We start from the raw sequence: 11,061 nt of genomic DNA, 5'->3' as shown, positions 1-11,061 counted from the left end.
ATGCTCGCTCGCTCGTAATCGGCAAAACCCTGATCGGACCTGACTACGGCACTTGTCGAGTCCACGAAATCAATCTCGGCGATTTCGTATGACAGCCCAAGCGAGCAACGCAATTACCGGGACTATTATCGACTCCATTCCGGCCCCTTCCGGCAGGGCGAGAGGGTAGAGGGCAAAGGGAAACTTCGCAGCGGGACTCCTCGGCGTGATCCAGCGCTCCTCCCGACTTTTAATTTCTCGTTCTGGTTTCCGGTTTCGCGTGCTGGAAAAGTTTCGAGACGGAAGTTGCACCACCGCATCGCTCAGAGATGCTTTGAGCAGGAAGAAGAAGTCCGTCTCGAGGTCGGTTTGGATGCCGTAGCTCTGGGGCGTAATATTGATCATGGCGTGGGCGAGAGAGAGAGAAAGAGAGTAACAGCGAGAGGGAGTGAGGACGGCGAAAGGGGGACGAACGAGACGAGGGGGACAGGTGGGGTGTCTGCGCTCCCTCTCGTCCTCCTCGCTCTCCGCGATGGTACAGGGGAGCGAGAAAGGGACGCGAGAGGGCAGAGGAACCAGCTGAAGCGTTACAACGGGCCCACTCGCTGCATACACACGACGGGTATACCGGGTGCTCGTTAAAAGAAGGCACTTATTTTGCCGAAAACTACATATGTTGTCTAACTCCCATTTTATTTTATTTTATTTCGTTTGCCTAATCGCGCAACAGAAACTATTCGAGGTAAATTCCCGTTTGTTCAATTAAAATGAATTTGAACGGAGTTTATTGTGAAGTGGTATGTATTACCACTTCAAACGTTTCGACAGTAACTAAGTTCTCTTCGTGTTATACTTGGCGCTTATAATTTATCAAAGGGAAGTAACTTAAAGGATACGAAGAGTTGTTGCTATCACTGGCTGGTTAAAAGAGCGCAAGGAACGTCGCTAGTTATCGCTGGAGAAAGTTACGTTGCTGATAATTAGAGCGTCGATTAATTCAGCGTCTTCTGAAACGAGATCGTAGCAATTCGAAATTTCTCAGAAATACAAATTAGGAGAGAGAGAGAGAAAGAGAGAGAGAAAGAGAGGGAGAAAATGAAAACAAAGAAGTGAATTTGATACATCCTATTGTTTCACAATTTTTGACAATATGCAGGAAAGCAATATATTGCAGATTACCCACAAAGGGCGTCGCTCGTTATATCCACGTTAGCCGCGCGCTGTCAATCATCGAATTTTCGGCATGAACTCAGCAACTAGGGCTTTACCCTACCTTTTATTACGACCATTTTTTTTTGGCTGAGAACCTCTGGGACTGTTTCAGTCAGGATCGAAATGACAGTCTGGGCGAGAGGCGCGAGAGCTTTCAAAGCTCTCTCTCTCTCTTTCTCTCTCTCTCACTCCTTTTCTCTTTCCCTCGATAGGGAGAGTTTCTGTGCAGTACGATATGGGATATCGCGTTCACGTATGCACGCATGTATCGAGCAAGCAAACTCGCCCGAGTGTACGAGTAATCGTTCGAGCGTGTGAGTGTGTGCAAAAAACTCTTTTGAGAGCGTGAGGGAGAGAAAGAGAGGGGTAGAGAGAGAGAGAGAGGGGGGGAGAGAGGGAGGAAGTGAGGGAGGACTTACAATACAACCATGCAGGTGGAGGCCATAGAAAAGCCTGTCTGGCTTAAAGGGTCAGGTCTCGGACCGCGTGCGAAGGGATCCGCGAACGTCATTATTGAGAATAAATCTTTTCCCGAATCCCAAAGTCCGGCATACGTAACGTGTAGAGAAAGAGATGGTTTTGAGCACGGATGTAGATTTAAGTACCCTCTCTCCGAGCGAGCTTTAAAAAAATTACTGTTTCGTTGTGAATAGAAACTGTACGCATACATATACTGTATGGGAATGATAAAAATATATGGACACAATCTCTGCAGTCAATACTGATTTTCAGTTATAACGTTTCAATATTGTCCTATGTAACATTTATTGTTCGTACGTTTAAATATAGTTTTTTTCGCATTTAGTTAAACGCGTTTGATTTCGAGTTTCATTTGCTCAACGTGAATGTGACGTTTGAATGTTATCATGTGCTGCAGAATAAGCGGCTGCATTTAGCGTTATGTGGGATTTGAATACAACGGCTGCGTAAACAACTCCATGTTGGAATATGACAATTGTAATGGATGTTGCATCCTTGCGTGTAAGCTGCAACTCACAATGAAAGTACTTTTTTGTCTAAAAATAATAAAACGGACAGAAAGAGAGACAGAGAGAGAGAGAGAGAGAGAGAGAGAGAGAGAGAGAGTTCACGAAAGGTGACACAGAGAAACAGGGTGATATGCTCGAACGAGGGCTGCAGTAGCCAAAGGGGGTAGGTGCGCGCCACAAAGGGTTGTGCAGCTGCCATAGTCGAGACCTCTCCAATTATGGCTCCGACCTCCCCTCATGTGTGTGACATCGGCGGCGTTTCATTAATTTTAATGAAATATTCTTAACACTCCCGTTGGATCTCGATTTAGGCTTGCTAGGCTCGAATCCACATTTAAAGAGGGACCGTTGCCTTTTATAGTATTTTTTTTTTTCCGTAGTCCACCGAAAAAGAAAACGAAAAATGTAGCGACAAGAGAGAATGTATAATTATCGTGAGGCACGAGTTGCATTAGCGTGTCCGTTAAGCGAGGAACTATCTCGATAATAACGGTCCAAGTAACGGACGAGATCAAGTGCGACTGAAATAGATATGTAAATCCGCCATTATCACTGTCCAAGGAGCTCGCTCGTTACGGAATCACGGAGGAGGAATGGCCCCATATAATCGCGTTGTTTACGGAGGCCGGAAATTGTGCAGCCTTTGCAAAGGCAAGGACTGGTCGCTGGAGAATTTTGCGCCGCAAGAAAGAGGGACGGGAGAAACGACGACGTCGTCGTCGTCCACGAGCCCGGTTTCCAGGCAGAGGAGTCGGAACAAGTTTTATTGTCGCGGATGCATCGCTGCACGTACACGCGGCGCGGTGGCGAGAAGGGCGGCGAAGCGAAGAGAAGGGGACGCGTCAGGGAAAGCTCTCTCTCTCTCTCTCTGGAGCTTTTAATTGCGTCACGTACCATCCTCAAATTTAAATGTTTGTCGGCAACGCCGGGGCTGGGCTTCGCTCCTCATCTCGGGCAAGATAGCGGGACGACGACGACGACGAAGGCGGATAGGAAACTTATCGGTATGCCGAACACGCCGTTCCTAAACCACCTATTATCATATTTATGATGTCTTCCCATTTCCGAGAGGAAAAAAAGGCAGATACGAAAGACAGAGAGAGAGAGAGAGAGAGGAGAAAGAGAGTAGCTTATACGTTCATCGTATCGACTCCCCAAGGTGCATATTTCCCCGCGGGACCTCCATCATAATCGAATGGAATTAAGCCATTATCGAGATCGTATTTTTCTCTCCGCTGTAGGAGATCGCATCGCTCGAAATTGGCATGTATTTTAACGGCCGCGCAACCTTCGCTCGTATACACGATCGAAGAGACGATTATGAAACTGTTATTATAAATATTTATTATTAACCTGACCTACTCCTTATTTTCCCATAGGCTAGCTTTCCAGTTTTATCCCGCGATCCCTCTTACGCTCGGATTGCAGATGAGACTTTGACACGGCGTGCAAGGCCTCACCGTCTATCTCTCGCGCGATTATGGAATTAGAAGGAAACCGTGTTGAGAGATAAGTTTAGACAGTCTCGAAATAGGCAAGGTTCATGCGACGTGTGACACATTTGAAGCTTTTATATAATACGAGAGAGAATTGCTCCGGCTTTTCGGGCGACCTTCACGTTAAATCTCTCCTAGAAACTCGCAAGAATTGCTGCTAGCGCCGATCATCGCAGCACCGCCGAACTTCCGCCACGAGAAAACGAAAGTTCGAGGGGGGGGGGGAAGGCGGGGGAGGGCGGCTTTCAAACTGTAACGTTACGCCCGAATATATATCGCCATGTTATGGTTTGGTGCTTTTGAACAGGGAAGTTAAACACGGGGTGGCAGGCAAAGCGAGCGTACAAAGTACACTTTGCCTCCTGTTAGCAGGATTAATAACTTCGCCACAGCTGACTCCCTCCGTCACGTATAGTATATAGTTGCATTATGAACAGAAAATTATGCTCCGCTCTCTCGCGCGAGCCGCCGCTGACGGAAAGTCGTCCCGCCCCCCCCCCCTCCTCCCCCTCCCCGATAAATTATTAATATACGTATCGCCTCTCGATAATAAACTGTCGTAACGGTATACTCCTATACGACGCTGACGAAATAATTCTCGCGTTCGCGAGAAATCGGGCATTCTGCTAACTGAATTTCATTTTATTTCGAGCTGCCTTATCTTAAATTGGTGCAGCGCGTGGTACGTGAAGCTTTAATTCCGGAACGCCTTTCGTGGCGTCCCCGGTAAAGTTACCGCGGGTGATACATTACGTGAATACCGCCACGTCAAAAATACATCGTGGCCTATCTTGACTACTGTGTTTTGGAGAGCCAGGGTTAAGCGGTGTCACGGGGCGGTATCGGCATGAATGTTTCATGAGGCCGCTTCACTTCCACGCGGGAGACCGCACACGCACACGTGTGCGTGCTCGCGTGTCTGTGTGCGCGCGTGTGTTTGGCGGGCGACAATCCAGGGAACGCGCACCTAAATCATTGTCACCTCACTGATTGGCCGGTGTCCATGGCGCTCCTAAAAAAAAAAAGAGAGAGAGGAAAAAAGTCCCCGAACTCTCGGACGTCGCGCGTCTCGGTCTTTTCGCTCCCGGGCGACCGTTCGTTTGCGTTTACCGCGAAAATGGTGAATCGGAAGGGTAACGAGAGAATTAAATTTTCTCCATGGAGAAATTACTTTACTCGAGTGGACAGATGGTAACTATGCCGACGCGCGCATTTATTCGTCCTTTTGATTTCTCGAAAAGAAATGTTTTATAATAATCAATTGCTTTTTAATACGTTTATTTCGGGATTTACTGCTTTTATTGGTTTTTTTATACATATAATTTACACACTTTCTTACTTTACATGATTTTCCTTTCAATAAGCGCATTTATAATTGTATTACATTCATTTTTGCAAGTGAAACTTTATTCATGTCTCGTCTGACATTTCTCGTGTGACTTTTTACATTTAAAATGAAACGTATATAATTCATGTCATTAAAGAGAGAATAATAATTGCAAAATGTAGTTGCATACGCGCAAAGGCTATAAAAATACTTTATATTAAATCTATAGAGATAAATGAAAGTCCTTTTTTTTTTTTTTAACCAAACGAGACACCTGTCGAAAAAACGATTAATTCGAATCGCTCGACGTGTTCCCGTGCGACGTTTTGGCAGTTTTAGGTCGCGCGCCATTGTTTATTGAAAATATGCCGGCGTCACGTCGTCACGTCATCGGCAAGCACGCGCGCGATTGAAGACAAGAAAATTGGACCCGCGCTTTCGGGTCCCCAAAGTCGAATTCACAGAGCACCCGGCACAAAGCAAGCCCCGGAATAAATTGCGCGAGTCGCGCCGTGGCAGCCTTTTCAGAAATATCATCAGAAGTACGCGGCCTGAAGGATACGGGACCGCTGCTCCTGACAACTTGTGCCCGCGCGCGCGCGAAGCTCGACGAACAATGGGTGAATGTCGAAACTTGCGCGAAACGAGTACGTATGTATGCACAATGAGGTGTCTTGTAGTATCGCTTGAAAATTTTCTGCGCAATTAACCGTCCCCGTTTTTACTGCCTGTTTTGCATTCCAAATGTAGTTAAGTAAGCTCCTACGTCCCATGTTAACATTGCAAACACTGTACATATTTAATAAGCATAAAAACACGGAGAATTAAACGCTTATTATTCAATTGTTACGGAAAGCTCGATGTGTTTTCAACCATAAACAAACAACATTGGCCGATATATCAAATGTACAATTGAGAAAAGAGTTGTTAATTTAATTAAATTTTTCAACTTGATTAAATTTCTTCGATTCAAGCATCTATGGTATGTATTTCAATCAAATATATGTATAAATACTTGAATAGAAGTTCAAGTAATTTTTGTATTTAAGTTAAATGAATAAATATTTACACTAAATAAATTAAATTAAGTTGAAAAATTTAGTCAAGTTAACAACATTTTTTTCTTAGTGTATGTATGTATTATAAAAAGTTTAATAGTGCCTATTTTTTACACGGAGAGAATTTTCTCTTAAAAATTACTCTGAAAATCGTGGTAATTGTGAGACAACAAAAACCTTGAAGAATTTTACCATACTTTTCATAAAATTTACTAAAATTTTAATAAATTTTGTCAAAAATATAGTAAAATTCTTCAAGGTTTACGTTGTCCTACAATTACCACGATTTTCAGGGTAATTTTTAAGAGAAAATTCTTTCCGTGTATAGTTAAAATCCTTCAATATAAAAGATACATAAAATTTCGTAGAATAGAATAATCGTTCTTTAATATTTATTAGACGATGAGTCGCGCTGGTAATAATGATAATCCAATGGGTAGCGTTTAAAAAAAAAAAGGGATAAAGCACTCGATGCAAAAGATGCAATTCTCTTTGAGCGGAACAGAGTAGGGACAAAAGTCCGATGCTCGACGGTTTGTTTTGCATCGGCCCCGATACATCCCGAGATTGCAGATCCGGCCGATTGATCTCGGATGAATATTTAAGCCTGTGGCACACTAACGTATATCCACCTTTTCGCCGCCTTATTTCCCTCTCTCGTACGCCCGCCCCTTTCCACACGCATGCACACACAAGCGGAATGTATTTCGGCATCGCCAAAGGGCGAAATTTCCAACGATGTTGATAACGTAGACTTTTTCATTCCGTTACTCGACCCGCCGGAATTTATTGGAGGTCGCCTGAAAATCGCGTTACCGCGGAATAAAATGTAAATGCCGATACCGATTTTAAAGCATTAAACGGGAGTTATGATGAATTTAATTGCAGGCGCGAGACGTGCGCAACATAAATCCATTCATTTTATTTTACTTTCCCGCCGTTATTAAATATGAAAGATGTGGCGTCAGAGGCTTTCCTTTGGCCGTACGTTTACCAAGTTCCTCGTAGGATTTTTACGCCTGTTATATCGCACGTATATATCGTATACGTCGCACCTACGCGAGCCGCTTCGTACGTCGTGCAAATTAAATTTTATCGGCCAAGTTCCACCGCGGGTAGTATAAACGGAAGTTTGTACGCAAATTACATTCGATAAACACGTTCAACATTTTTCGCAACAAACGAGGCGAAACTTCTCGCGTCTCATAGTTCGGCTGAAAAACAAAGGGCTAACTAAATTAACATGCGAGCTCAACTAATTCGCAATTTCGGATACGCAATTCGGATATAGACGATTTTACACGTCGATAATTTTAATCCTCACGAGTGTATAAAATTACGGATATCTAAAATTGCGAATACAGAGGAGTCGTTATCAGAAGTAGATATCATTGCTGAGAAATAATTAACAAACAACGTTAATTGTGTAACTTCCCTCGCCGTAAACATAATTCGTATGAAATTCTAGCTTGAAGCCGAGGGAAATATCGTTTCTCTAGAGCATCCGTGCGATATTATGCAGGATTGTTTGCGTGTACACATTTCTCAGAAACATAAATGCAAATATCAAGATGCAATTAGATGCGTTTTCCGAGAAAGCATTAAGTTAAACTTACGGGGCAGATTCAATTAACTAATTTTCGAATTCTCCCTTGTTCTCTCTGTATGTGTTGGATCTTTTTTAAAAATTCGTATCGGTTTTGTCATAATACGAAGGCAATAGAATTTTGCAACAAAATATACGGGGTCTTTTCAAGTTGCACAATTGAATTGCTCTTATTATAAATTATTCGTCCACTTTGTGCGGAATTGTTTACTGTCTTTTCCTTTTCACACCTAATTTCACCTCGCGGTTGTAATTTATTCTTATATGTCTCTCAGAACGCAAGCTTTTGACGTGGATATTTAGCAGAAAATTGACTCCCGGAAATCTTCATTTATTTCTGTATACTAAAACTTCACGCTCTGCGTACAACGAGATCGGTAACACCTGACGAATCTCGTTTACAGAATTCGTTTAGTCGATTGCCGCAAACGGTAGTTCCCAGTTGCCACATTGTTAAATCCACTGTAAGCTTTACGGTATAAATCACATCCCCGATATCATAGTACGCGGCCAAATACAAAGGACTTTACGCGAGTAGTCATTGAGGTAGGTATCGGGGAGGGGGAAAATTCGAAATACTCAGCGAAACTCGGTGAAACGCGGCAGACCGTTGCATTGCATCGCGCCGGGCGCCGGGCTGATAAAATTATGATAGAGCATCAATCCTAATGGAATAACCAGGAAATATCGGGTAAACCGATATAACTCCACGGACATTCCGCCAATATCTCCATAACTCCCGACGACGGAGCAAAGAGTAGCATTGCGTTTATTAAATTTACCAACTTTCTCACTGTCTCGGCGCAAAAAGTGTAACGAAGATGAAGATTGGCTTCTACGTTATTTCAATCATTGCCGTCGACGTCGTGGTTCTTTAGAAAATGACATCACACCGAAGCTGGACATGTCGCTTGATAGGTATATCCCATATATAGTTACAGAATAAATTGATTTTTAAAGAATGCAACGTCATTTATCCGTCTACCGTCGGTATCAATTTTATTCCCATGTTCTAACGATCGAAATTTCAATTAAAATGAGAAAATATATGCGACATATCTCTCAATCGAGGTATTTTCAGAAATAAAATAAACGGATCGCGCGCGCGCGCGCGCGCGTGTGTATGCGTGCGTGCGAATGCGCGAGAATGTATGAGCGCGCCCCATCGTCTGGACCGGCGTTACGTCACGAAGTCAAGGAAACGACGATAGGCCGCCGCTGCGCCAGAAAGAGAAAGGGAGAAGCGGCGAATGAGGCGGCTGAAGCAGTGAAGGGAGAGAGAAAGTGTGCGAAGGGGGTTGCGGAGGTAAGGGTGGACGCGCGAAAGGGAGGGGGAGGGGGAGAGGGAAAGAGGAAGAGAGAGAGAGACAGAGAGAGAGAGAGACGTGACGCGTGGCATCACGTGGTGTATTGATCGTTGCGCAGCATCCACGAGAGCCATTCCTACCTACTGCTGCCAACCTTCCTACCTACCCCAAGCACTCTACCCCTTTTCCTCACACTCCGTCTGCAGTGACTCGCTTCCCGTCTCCTCCCCTCGCTTTTCCCTCCGCCCTCTTCATTCACTCGCCCTCCCTCTATCTCCCCCCGAACCACCATTCTCCTCCGACCTCCGTTTCTACAACAAACCCCTTCCCTCCCCGGGCCCTGTCCTCCCTGTCGCGCTTCTCGACCGCTCTTGACGAAACCCCATCAGACATCCATCCTCGTGTATCCAGCGAGTTAATTATTAAATGCATCGTCGCACTGCCTGCCGGATAGCCCTACACCCCGTCGCACATCTCCTCTTTTCATTCCCCCTTCGCTGGTCCACGCTGGAAACCCTCCTCTCCTTCCCCCTCGATCCCTCCTCCTCGTAGGAAGACACGGTTCATCTAGAATTTTCGGCTGACTCTCTCGTGACTCTCCGCAGGTTTTAACATCAAAGCGAGCGTAAAATTACTTTCATCACCTCCCGATTGCGGATTTCGTGTCGAATGCGCTAAATCTTCCCCTTCGTTAATCCCCCGCACGAGAGAAAGTACGATCGAGATAGAATTTTTTTACCTGTCGAGATTAGACTGATGAATTTCACGCGTGTATCTTTTTTTTTTATCCTCTTTCCTTCTGACATTTTCCTGCATGGGGACTGGTGGAAGATTCAAAATGGCGTTACACAATCCGCGCAACGCGGTTTTTTCCCCTTTTTCCCCCATTCCGCATTTCCTCCCCGTACATTATCAGTGCAACAGTTTCGGAGTGGTATCGGTAAACGAAAAGCGAAAAATGACAAACGATCTGACATTTATCGCCGTATACGTAGACAGTGAATAATTCAGTACGTCAACTTGCCTCAGGAAGTTCATAATACTCCGAGTTTTATTCCCTCGCGGTAACTTTGATTGTTTTGGAATCCGGTCAATACGGGAAAACCACGTGTGCGTACGTGTACGCGGAAACCGAAAGCTCTTTTTCGGGAGTGAGGCGGACGTTTCCTGTTTCCAAAGTTCACGGGGGTCGAAACGGTGGCACATCCGGATCCACCGTTTAGGGCGCACTTGGACAGGGAAGACCGACCTATCTCCTTTACGTTCTCCTCGTAATCTCGGCATTACGATTCCTTTTTGAGCGAAATATGGGGGACGCGGAGACGGCTCTCACGATAAATTTAACCGTCGTTAATATCGCGGCGCGTTCACCCGCCGGGTACAAACATTTTTCTCGTACCACGGTATAATGCCCCGCCGCGCTTGTTTAAATGACGAGTATTGACTTGACCTCATTTAGGAGAAACTGCAGGTGAGGAGAGGAAGGGGGGGGTGGAGGGGGAGAGAAAGCGGGATTGTATTTACACGAAAATGTGACGCCACGTCGAAACGATCTAAACGCGAGGGGGAGGGCCAGAGGTGGGTGCAGTCGCGCGCGTACGAGCGTTTCCCTCGCACCGCGCGTCGCAAATTAATTTTAATCTGTGGCGGAAGCGTGGCGTTTGCGCCATTCAATCTGCAAACTGCCGGATCGAGAGTTTATTGCATTCCGATATGCAATATCGCCTAAACCGTTCGGTTTGTATCGCGTCGCTGTGCGACCCCTCATATGCGGCGTAGATAATGTGATTATTACAGTAATTACAGGCATATATTAACCTGCAAATACAATGTTAATTGCCGAAGAAACGGAGGAGCTACGCTCAAAGTTAGAAGCGACTTGTAACGTTGGATAGTCTCCGCTTGTATCTCGCTTAGTAGCTCGTTTAATTCGCACGGCGGGAATCCACTCGATCATTGCGTTTTAGGCCAAACAGATGCTAATAGAGGGACGCAATGAGGAAACGCACGTCAGCTACAGGTCGTCGACGTACATATGTGCACTTACCGACTCACGTTAGAGCCACCAATCAAAGTGCCACAACATT

The sequence above is a fragment of the Monomorium pharaonis genome, chromosome 5 (genome assembly GCF_013373865.1).
Source record: "Monomorium pharaonis isolate MP-MQ-018 chromosome 5, ASM1337386v2, whole genome shotgun sequence".
In the NCBI taxonomy this organism is placed as follows: Eukaryota; Metazoa; Arthropoda; class Insecta; order Hymenoptera; family Formicidae; genus Monomorium; species Monomorium pharaonis.
Note: the sequence above shows the minus strand (reverse complement) of the source record.